Here is a 10,862-nt window from a genome sequence, read left to right as displayed (position 1 = left end):
CCCTTCATCCCCCCCTCAATTTCCCCCCCCCCCCCATCCCCCCTTCAATTTTCCCCTCATTCCCCCCCCCCCCCCCAATTCCTCAATTTTCTCCTCATTTCCCCCTCATCCAAATTTCACCCCATTCCCCCCTCAATTCCCCCCCATTTCCTCCCTCATTTCCCCCCTCATTCCCCCCCCTCAATTCCCTCCTCAATTCCCCTCCATCCCCCTTCAATTGTCCCCTCATTTCCCCCCATTTCCCCCTCATTCCCCCCTCATTCCCCCCTCATTCCCCCCAATTCCCTCCTCAATTCCCCCATCCCCCCCTTCAATTGTCCCCTCATTGCCCCCTCCAAATGTCACCCCATTCCCCCCTCCAAATTTCCCCATTTCCCCCCTCATTTTCTCCCTCATCCCCCCCAATTCCCCCCCCATTCCCCCCCTCAATTTTCCCCTCATTTTCCCCCTCATTTCCCCCCTCATTTCCCCACTCATTTCCCCACTCATTTTCTGTAAGTAATTTCAGATTAACTGCATTTATATCCCTAAATTTGGTCTATATATTGATTGGGCTACATACCCTTGGTGTGTGGTGCTGCATTGGTGCTGAAAGTTAAGCTGAGTTTGTTCAGTCCCTTGTATGGTAGGGACTTGGCTATGGCTAGTCACATGATGCCATAGTCAATGCTTTTAAATTTAAATTTTAATAAATACAGGAGGTACAACAAGAAATAATAAAGGAATAATGTAGCAGGGATCCCTTCCTTACAGGTTCATAGTATTAGACCATCTGGCAAATGTGCAAGGACCTCTATCTAATCAAAGTTGAACTTGAAGGAAGAACTTTCATGCTGGTCATCAGTTTCCCAAGCAGGCAAATGATGGATGATCAACATGGATTACAAGTAATAGTGGCAGGCAAGTTCAAACACTGCTGAGTGACAAGCATCCGTGATGCAGTTGTTAAGAGCTGTTGGTCTGAGAACTAGGATTATTTATTTGTACATGGAAATGATGAATAAATGCCTGAAACAGGTTACTCTCAATGCTGGCCAGGCTCCCTACTACTGATGATGCTCTGGACTGCCAACTTCATGTGGCAACAAAGCTTTGTGTCTTTTCCATCAGGATGTGGGTGGTACATCAAAGCCATGAACATTGCTGAAAAGATTTCTTTGGCCTTGGGGTCACTCCTTATTGGATGCCCAGAGTGCACATGTTCTTGTGAGTCATGCACAAATGCTGAAAGCAAAGCAGCCACTGTGTTGCATCTATCAGAGGCTCCTTCCCATTGCAACTGGAGGAGGTGATCCACCCAACTGGAGTGGAAAGACCATGAAGGATGGCACTTCACCACCTCTGCATCAAGCATGGAAGGAAAGCTGGCCCTCTTGCAGGCATGGTTGGTTAATGATGTCCCCAGGTTTCAATTACAAGGGTGAGGGGGGAAATGCAGATGGCAAGGGCCAATGGTCCAATTACAGTAGAACTGCAGGCACTTTGTGAGTTAGAGTGGCAGGTGGCAAATGCCCTCACCCAGTGGATTTTTCTCCCATTTGATACTTTCATTCTAGGAAACTGTCATCTCTGAGAAAATGGAAATGATAGCAGCCAGAGAGACTTCCCAGAAATTCAGAGGAGTCCAGAATGTGATGGAGGCCCCATGCAGCATAGAGAACATTGGCTGCAATTTGATACCATTTGGAGACATCTTGGCATCATTCTGCCTCCTTTGGAAGACTCACAGCATTGCTGCTGCTGGATGGTTTCTGCACTGTCTGAGCAGGGACAGAGCTCTGGATGCCATTTTCTAGTGAGTCATCAAAGAATATGAGATGGGACTACAGCTTCATGTTGTGCTTGTGTTCATCAGCCAAAGAAAGAGCCTTCCTGTGGATGAATAGGCATGATGATTGGGGTGAGGTATAAGCCTTTAGGTGAGTGCTGCATCCACATCACTCCAAGTGAGCCTTGAGGAGTCTGAAGAAGAGAGCATGGAACATCATCCATGCAGGGGTTCCTCAGAACCTGTTGGATGATTCAAGGGATGGAAAGCATTCAAACATCCCTGCATATTCTTTGTCCTTCTCTTCTGTAGGTGCTTGCAATATTCCTGCCACCTATGCATTCTGGATTTGCAAGCATGGATGATTCTGGTGGTCAGCTCTTCCAGTGGAGGGAATGAGACAGTTCTATGGCTTTCTAGGTACAATTTGATTTGGGAAAGCCATGGAGGCACCCAGCCATGGTCCCAGACATCAACTGAAGCCATCAAAGACAAACAAGGAAAACAGGAATGTGACAAACACAGTACTACAGTTGCCCAGCAGGGCCAGGTTGAACTTTTGAATTATAGTTGAAGGTCATGTAACTCCCAAGTGGGACTTTTTGAACTCACCAGACTACTACATGTGTTTACAGACATTTTAATGGCTTTGGCACTGCCAAAAACACACTAGGCACCACATCAGACTTGTACCCAGTCATTTTCACACCATGGGCATGCATGTGACACTGCAATGTGGTTGGGTTATAGGGTGATTTTTGGCTCAATTTGGTTTGGATGCTTGACCTTTGGAGTGGGAACTGGATGCTGGAGGCTGGATGGATGATGAATGCTGGGTCTGACTATACTTCCACTGCACTGCCACTGCACTTCCACCTACTATGGAGACCTCTCAAGCAGAAGTGCTGACACTGTTGGCACTTTGGATGCTGGCTCTGCCACTGCACTGCCACTGCACTGCCACCTATTATGGAGGCCTCTCAAGCAGAAGTGCTGACACTACTGCCACTGCACTGCCACTCACTATGGAACTCTCAAGAAGTGCTGACACTGTCATGTCCTTGAGGCTGACCACACTGTAGGAGAAATAATGTTCACTCTATTATGAAAATATGGCAGAAAAATACAAAACCCCTGTATGACAATTAGAAATGAAAGGATAATTTTAACAAATTTTAACATGACTTTTTATGACAAATGCAAACATAGGAAATACTTCAAGCTTAGCATCAACAAAATTTAAGCAAGAATGAGGCCAATTAGGTAGGATTTGACCATGAAACCAACCAGAACACCTCCACAGAAACCACTTTCCCATGTCTGCACACATAGCGAGGCCGGAAGTACCACAGAACAAAGATTCTGAAGGAACCAATGCAAAACTGGTGTTGTGTTTATAATAAGAAAGGGAAATGACTTATAACTGGACCTGATAAAGGTAATTTCAAGAAAAACTACCAATAGATGATGGAAAAATAGTGTCAGGGATCGCTTGTCAGTCTGAGTCGAATATCACCCAAAAACCCAGTCATAGACAAAGCTGAGGTTCCAACCCTCAGCAGCACATAGAGCTATATACATGAGTGACATCAATCAATTGGGAGAGATAGGATCAAAGGAACCAAACAGTGATCTGATAGAAAACAAAGTGAATAGAAACGAAGGAACACTCGGATCAAAGGGGCAGAGTCGGATCAGGAGAAGGTGAGGGATTTACGATATATGAGGGCCAATGTGGCTATATGCAGTGATATAGTCTTACACAATATTGATAGGGTAACAGAGAACCGCTTATGCTATGTCCCCTGACAAATAGCCAAAATTCATTGACAATGAGGATGACATTCAAAAACAAGTGCAAAGGACAACCAGTAATGACTGAGACAAGTTTGGTAGCTCATTGGAAAGGGAGAGATTGTTAGAATGGGGTGAGTGCAGTGAAGGAGGAAAACAGAAATCCTATAAAAGGCTGTTCTTTCTTCTGATACTTATATGTTAGTATTGGTACTTTAACTCAACCACTGTAGCATTTTGATTGCTTTGTGTATTGATATTTGTATGTGTTACTAATTGTTTGTGTGTGTATGTAACTCTCAGGGTTCAATTCACTTGTCTATGTCAGAAACTGTATTTGCAGTGATTGTGGGAAGCAGAGCAGAGTACGGTAGTGTGAGTGGTCACTTAGCTAATGAGCTACTCCGTTGCAAGGGGTCGTGGGGGTTGGGACTTCGGCTTCAATGACTTGGCTAGAGCATTGCACCATGTGTTCTAGGCTGTCCCATATTTCACATTTAGCGGGAAGGACCTTGCGGCGATGTTGACTTAAGCGGGAATGAAGTTGAGAGGTGAACTTAAGACAAGAGTACTTTTGGGGGGAATTCTAGTCGATATTCAAACTGAGGTACATCGACAGTAAACTACAAGTATAAATACAAAAGGAGAACAGAGAAGGGGCCGGTCAGTCTGGCACAGGATGGGAGCGGGATGGTAAGTATGACAAAACTAAAAGAGTGATGAGGACCAGGGAAATGGAACAGAAGAAATGAATGGAACAGAGGATGGCAAAGTTGGGAGGCAGAATGAATAGGCCGACAATCTAGGTGCCAATATGGTGGCAGATCAGAATGTCAATATACAAATAAATCAAATGTCAATAAAGGAATAACCAAGTGTCAATAAAGGAATAAACCAAATGTCAATAAGGAGCGGATCAGCGGCGACCATATCGACCACTAGTTAGTTAAGCGAATGAATAAGAATAAAATGGTATTGGCCAAATGTGTCATATCCATCCCCAATGTCATATCCGTGCATACCCAACCCCGACCCGACTTCCGGACCTCCACCCTCTTCACCTCCGGAGTCATAACCTACCGCTGCCGTTCCGATACTCACCCTTGGTCCTGGCAACACACCTCCTCCTTACCTCTCCGACCCTATCTCCGTCCGCTCCGATACTCGTCTCGGACCGAACACCGCCCCTCTCGCCACCCTCCTACTACTCCGCTCCCCCTTCACAACACCTCCACCCTCCCGTCATCCTCCTACGCTTCCCCCGTCCGCTCCGATACTCACCTTCAGACCTGACTACCCTCCTTTCCGCCACTCCTTCTCCCTTACCTTTCCTCCCTCTCCTACTCCTCCACCACCCTTCCACCAAGTTACGACCTTCCACCGCTGTCCCGTACTTCGCACTCGGACACCGCTTGTACCTTGCTCCGAGCCTCCGTCATAGTCCCTACCTTGGACTTTGACTCCACCTCGGTCTTAGTCCATTGCATTGGTGACCTCATACTACATAAACACCATTGCCAATATCCCTCAGACTTTCAACCCCGCCTCCGTAACCTCCGTAAGCTCCGCAACCCCCAAGCTTCACGGATCGCCTTCGGCGCTCTCACCGCTTGTAATGTATTTCTCGCGTTTTTCCCTCATCCCTATTTGGACTACTGCTTCTTTCTATTCTAGCCAGTTAGTCATCATCCCCACTTCCCCTCATCCTCCTGCCCCTCTGGGCCTCACCCTCCCTACCTCCTTTCGGATGTATCACAGGTCCTGCCTTATGACCTTTGGTACCGCTCCGCTTCTTCTACCCTTTGTTCCCGTTCGGACGTCTTCGTTCCGATTCGGTTACCCTTTGTTCTCCTTGTGCTTTTGCCCCTTCCATTATATATATCGGCGCTTGTACATACTCGTTTTGGTTTAGTCTGAAATCGACCTGAAATGCCCCCAAGAGACTTCCTGCTCACCTACTGTGAAATTAAGGACCAAATGGACAAACAGCAATGGCACAGCGCTCTGCTTGAGTTGCTGAGGCCAAGGTCCCTCCACGCTAAGTCTCCGATTCCACTCCGGAGTCGTCTGTTTCCGCCCGTTCTAACACCCAACCATCGACTTCCACTCCCTCCAATCCCTCTGGTCTACCTCCGCTCCTTCTTCACTAACCTTGGAGCTCCCATATTCCACAATCACCTCGGTACCCCTCAATGGTCACCACCCCCTCCTTTCAATTTATTACCTACGCCTCCCTAAGTACAGAGCCCCGAAGGCTTCCGGACAGCTCCAACGTCTGCTAGTGCACTCCCACCTCTGCTGGGCAATACACTTGCCTGCCCTGCAAGCCCACCTTCAGGCCTATCCCTCCTTTCCGTTTCTGGGTTATCACCTGCCATTCTGTTAACCCCATAACCTGACTTGTTGGTAATATTCAATTGGCTAATGTCTAACCCCGTTAGCTCTGCTCTGCCATTTGCAGACCCGCCCTCGTTGTAACTATATATATACTCAACTTGTACATAGGTTACACCTCAGTAATAAAATCGACTAGAGTTTACCCCCTTCAGTTCTGGTTGCCAGTTTAGTAAGTTAGGGCACAGATGTGTTACTTGGCACAGCACTCCTGGCATAAGTCGCTGCGGCCAAAGCCCTCTGCCATGGAGACACTCCTTCATCTCAACCTGGTCTCTGACAGAATGGCTGAGGAACTCAAGTGGTGGCAGGAGAAAGAAGGAGGTGCTGCTACGGGGCCATAGGCGGGAACCACTATCGGCACTGCTAAGTGATGGGCAACGGTGCGATTAATGGGCACTGTAGGTGGGATAATCGCCCACACACAGAGCCGGCTCAGATACCCGCTTCCAACATTCAGAAATCTACTTTCATTCATGCGACAACTCAATACGAATTCGGTACCTAAAAATAGTGCTAATTCGTACGATTCCGACGATATCAAGAACGTCCCAATCGGTGGAGATTTGACGGAGTTCTATGTTGGGCAAGTTAGGCATGGGCATGTGCAGGCGTGGGAATCTCAAGTGGCAACTCAGAATTCCAGCCTCACTCATTCCCATGGCATCCAATAAATTGGTAAAAATGCTTATCGACTGTGTGAGAGTTATCTCCGGCTTGGCTTTTAATTTCAGCTCTTAATTCCGTAAATCCATTGAGAAATCGCTTATTTTCTTTTATTTTCATATTTTTGCATCATTTCAGTTATTGATTGATATTCTTTTATTGTTACTGTTACCCTTTTTATTATTTCGCCTAATAAGGTACCCAGGTGCCATATGGTACCAATATTTTTCATCAATTATTTCTAAAAATAATTATTTCTTATAATCCTGTACATACTGGATTTTTGAAAAGAAGTTCTCCCCTCCCCCAAATTCTCTAAGGTGCTAGGATGCACTAGAGTGGGTGTGAGTGAGTGGAATTCCAACAGTAGGAATAAGGGCAGCTGTCTAGCTCACAACAAGTGAGTAGTGGACACTGAGCCTGGACCTTGTGGAAATCCCAGAGAACCACCACGGAGTTTAAGGATCGAGAGTACAGTGAAGTTCAGTCAAGAAAGTAGGAGTTTAGGGAGTTTGGCCCCATGAGCTTAGTCGGCATAGAGAGCCACGAGCCCTCTTTCAGCGCAAGTAATGGGCGCAAGAATGGGGGTGCAGATGATAGAAGTGGTAGAAGGGCGGGGACTTTGCAGGGCCGTGACAGTCTACCTGATTGTTCCACATGAAAATCACGCTATAGACCTGCTATTTTTAGTCATTTCACCTCTGTCTTGTCACTTTTAACTTGGAGCAACTCCAATCAACATCACTATTTCTTGACTTCTTAACTTTTTACTGAGGGTTGATCACTTTTACTCAGACGTGATCTGAACTGCACACTTATACTAATAAAACTTAATTTTTATTCGGACTATGAGCTAGAGCATGTAGGGGAGAGGAGTAAAGAAGGAAGAGGGGTCAGACCAGAAAGTGAGGTCTTTTATACCTTTCCTAAGGGCTCTGTTTTCACATGTCACTTTACTATTTACATTGTAGAGTAATCATTGTATTGAGCTTAATATTCCTCTTATGTAAGCAATCAGCATCCCATTCTGCTTCTAGAACCTTCTGGAAGTTTTGGTGTGGGAATTGGCCAATTGCACTGCCCAACACCTGTCATGACCTTATTTACCCTTGTTTACTCACTTTATTCTAAGTCACATGTCATGGGGTTATTTGTTAGCTTAAGGGTGTAGCTTTCTGTCGGTATAAACAACAGTAAACTATGAGGATTATTTATGAAGATATGAATTTCTCAAGATTTAATTTTTAGGTTCTCCAGATTGCTTTGGCATTAACTCATCTGTTTTCTTACAATTAATTCTGGATAAATTATGCCTTGTTTCTGGACTCAAACTCTTTAGTTTCGCATTTCTAGCTCATCCGTTTCTATGACAAACTCAGGATGTTTGAGCCAGTCTTCTCTGCAAGGGTGTTTTAATCTTGTTCAATCCGTTTCTCTCTCAATTCTTTAGATTTTGACATGAAATCTTTTCGTACACAGACCTATACTTCAACTCTTTAAGACTGTGAAATATTCATATTTTTCCTTATTTTTCTCGTATAAATATTTCCAATTCTTTCATCTTTTCTTCGTACCTGACCATTTTTCATTATGTGAATGCCTTGATTTTCTTCTGATTTCTCTTTGTCATTCGTTTCGTACGCTTGTAAAACTATTTTCCCATGTTACCACGAATTTCTAATATTTTATTTGATACAGGAAACCTTGTTTGTGTTTTTATTTGCTGTTTTTCTTCATTTTATGGACCATCTTTTAATCCCCAGACTTGAAAGTTTGCATAGATACTCAGCTCGTCGACTCTGTTCTTCAGTACTTGTCCGATATTTTATTTCAATTCATTTTGTTGAGTTATGATTTTATTACTAAGATAGACAACTTTCATACCTCAGTACTATGCCGGGATTTGCCGAGTGTGGCAGTGTGAGGTCACGAGCAATCAATATTTCTGGTCAGTGGTGCTTATGGAAATTTACTGTCAATTTTAGCAGTAGTATTATGTTTTTCCACATGTTATGTATTAGTTGAAAATTCCTGACTAACTTCATGTATTGCTTCAGGTGGTAGTCCACAATGCCCTTTATATTTCTTGACTGCCCATGCAGCTTCATGACCATTGAAGCCAAATTGATATCCATCCATGTATCACAATGAGCAATTTGAAAACTTGTCAAATTAATGATATCTAAAAAATAGGATACACGAAATTTCTTACTTGCACATTGATGTTATTGGCACAATTTCCAATGCCTTTTGTAAATTTATTTCAACATCTTCAACCCTTGAAGATGGTGGAAACTCTCGATAAACATGCTTTGAGTACCCCCATACTTGCTCAATAAAATTGAGTTCACAATGGAATTTTGGGAGAAAGAGAATGCCAAACCCCACTGCCTCACAATGAGTCTGAAGCAAGGATTTGGTGCCCAAGAAATCTTTGGAGTGGAGGAGAATGTTTCGGCAGCAGCATTGTGCTGCCTTATTGTGGCATTTGAACTTATCACACTGGGCATGGAGCCCAGTGACATTGTAGCCTCATTCTTCTAGGATTTTGGCCATCCCTTTGAAATATCTGGGGTAATTGGGATGGTCATTAGAATAATAAAGATGTTGTGTTTGACCTTCCCAAGTTGCATTTTCTGTACGCTTTGTTGTGGTTTGAGGTTTCCCATTGGGCTTGTATATTATTGTGCCACTCTTGTCCCATGCATTCACAGTGACTCCCCATGGTTTAGGCCCCTTTGGCATCTTGAGTGCTGACAATGCATCCTCAGCATGTTTGGAGTGGGTGCATGCATTGTCAAAAACCAAGATGTGATCGTCATTCAGGTAATGCTCCTTCAGGATCTCCATTGTGTTTGATGCTTGTTCAATTACATCATCACTTGCAAAATATCTGTCCCTATTACTGCCTGGCCTAAGCAGAACCCAGGCTGCATGATCACCACCCTGTAGTCAGCTGAGACAAAATCGGCAACCATGATGGATGCACCCTCACCCTTGGCATAGGGCTTTGTGGTCTCAGAGTCATGAACCCAGTGGACCTTCCAACGGTTGTGAGCATAGAAGATAGATTCATCATGATCATGGAACCAGACAACAGTATGACATCCTGTGGTGGGTTCAGTTACCTCTTCCCCATTTTCGTCCCATTTCCTCATTGACTTTCTATATTCAGCCATTGCCAGCAGAAACATGCTCTGCTGATATGAAACAACATCTTCTTGTTCATGACCATCAGAGTACTGGCCTTTTTTCTCCCTCTGCCAGCAGTACCCCATCCTTTGTAGCCACCACTGTCCTGTCCAGACAGATATCGGTTTATCACGACCCAAGCGCTGATGCATCTCAGGAATTGAACAACATCCATTGCTGAGATGTATGGACCAAGACTACAGAGGTGAGCCTCAATTTCTTGCCTAATATCCTCATCCATTGCAAGTATCGACTCATTCCATTTCCCATAGGGGTTCATTGGGATCGCATTTGGATTCTCCATGAACTCATGACACCACATATGCAACTTTGATGCATATGATCGCCCACAGTCCCACACAATTGCTACCCACTCTGAAGCACAGATCCAGCCTGTGTCCTTGGTCAAACCCACTTGGTCAGAACAGTACACATGGAGCAACTGGAGCATTTGCTCCAGTCTCTGTTGTAGTACATCTACCTCTTGTTTGATTTCCTTTTCTTTTCCTTTTATGTGTCACATGACTGCAGAGATGAACTCTATCTGTTTCTACTCTTGTATAAACATTACAGTTCATCTCAGGCAAGTCTCTCCTGTACTTATCTGTTTCTACTCTTGTATAAACATTACAGTTCATCTCAGAGGTGCCATAACCTGAGTTACAACAGTCTCATCCATGTTAAGTCATCCAACACTGAGTGCTTATGACCAGGACCATTCCTAGATGGCCATATAATTTCGCTAACTCTTTTTGCAGCCTCTTCTGCCAACTCTCTAGATGGGGCAGGGACAAAGGTGTGGGGATGGTGGTGGATTTTCGTTTGTGGTTCTGAGTGTTCATGCATGGACACCATTGGACTTGGTGAGTCAGTTTCCATTGCTGCAGGTGTTTTGCACATGTCCACCTGTTGCCAGTTTGGACATGGGGGACTGGTGTGTGTCACTTCTGATGCATCATTCATATCAGAACTAACAGAACCGCTCACATTGGAGTCACTGACAACAATTGGATCACAGGGCCTGGGAATGGGGGTGGGGTTGGAGTCA

This window comes from Cantharellus anzutake, assembly GCF_015039405.1.
Source record: "Cantharellus anzutake strain C23 chromosome Unknown EI90scaffold_124, whole genome shotgun sequence".
NCBI lineage: Eukaryota > Fungi > Basidiomycota > Agaricomycetes > Cantharellales > Hydnaceae > Cantharellus > Cantharellus anzutake.
This window is presented reverse-complemented; position numbering follows the sequence as displayed.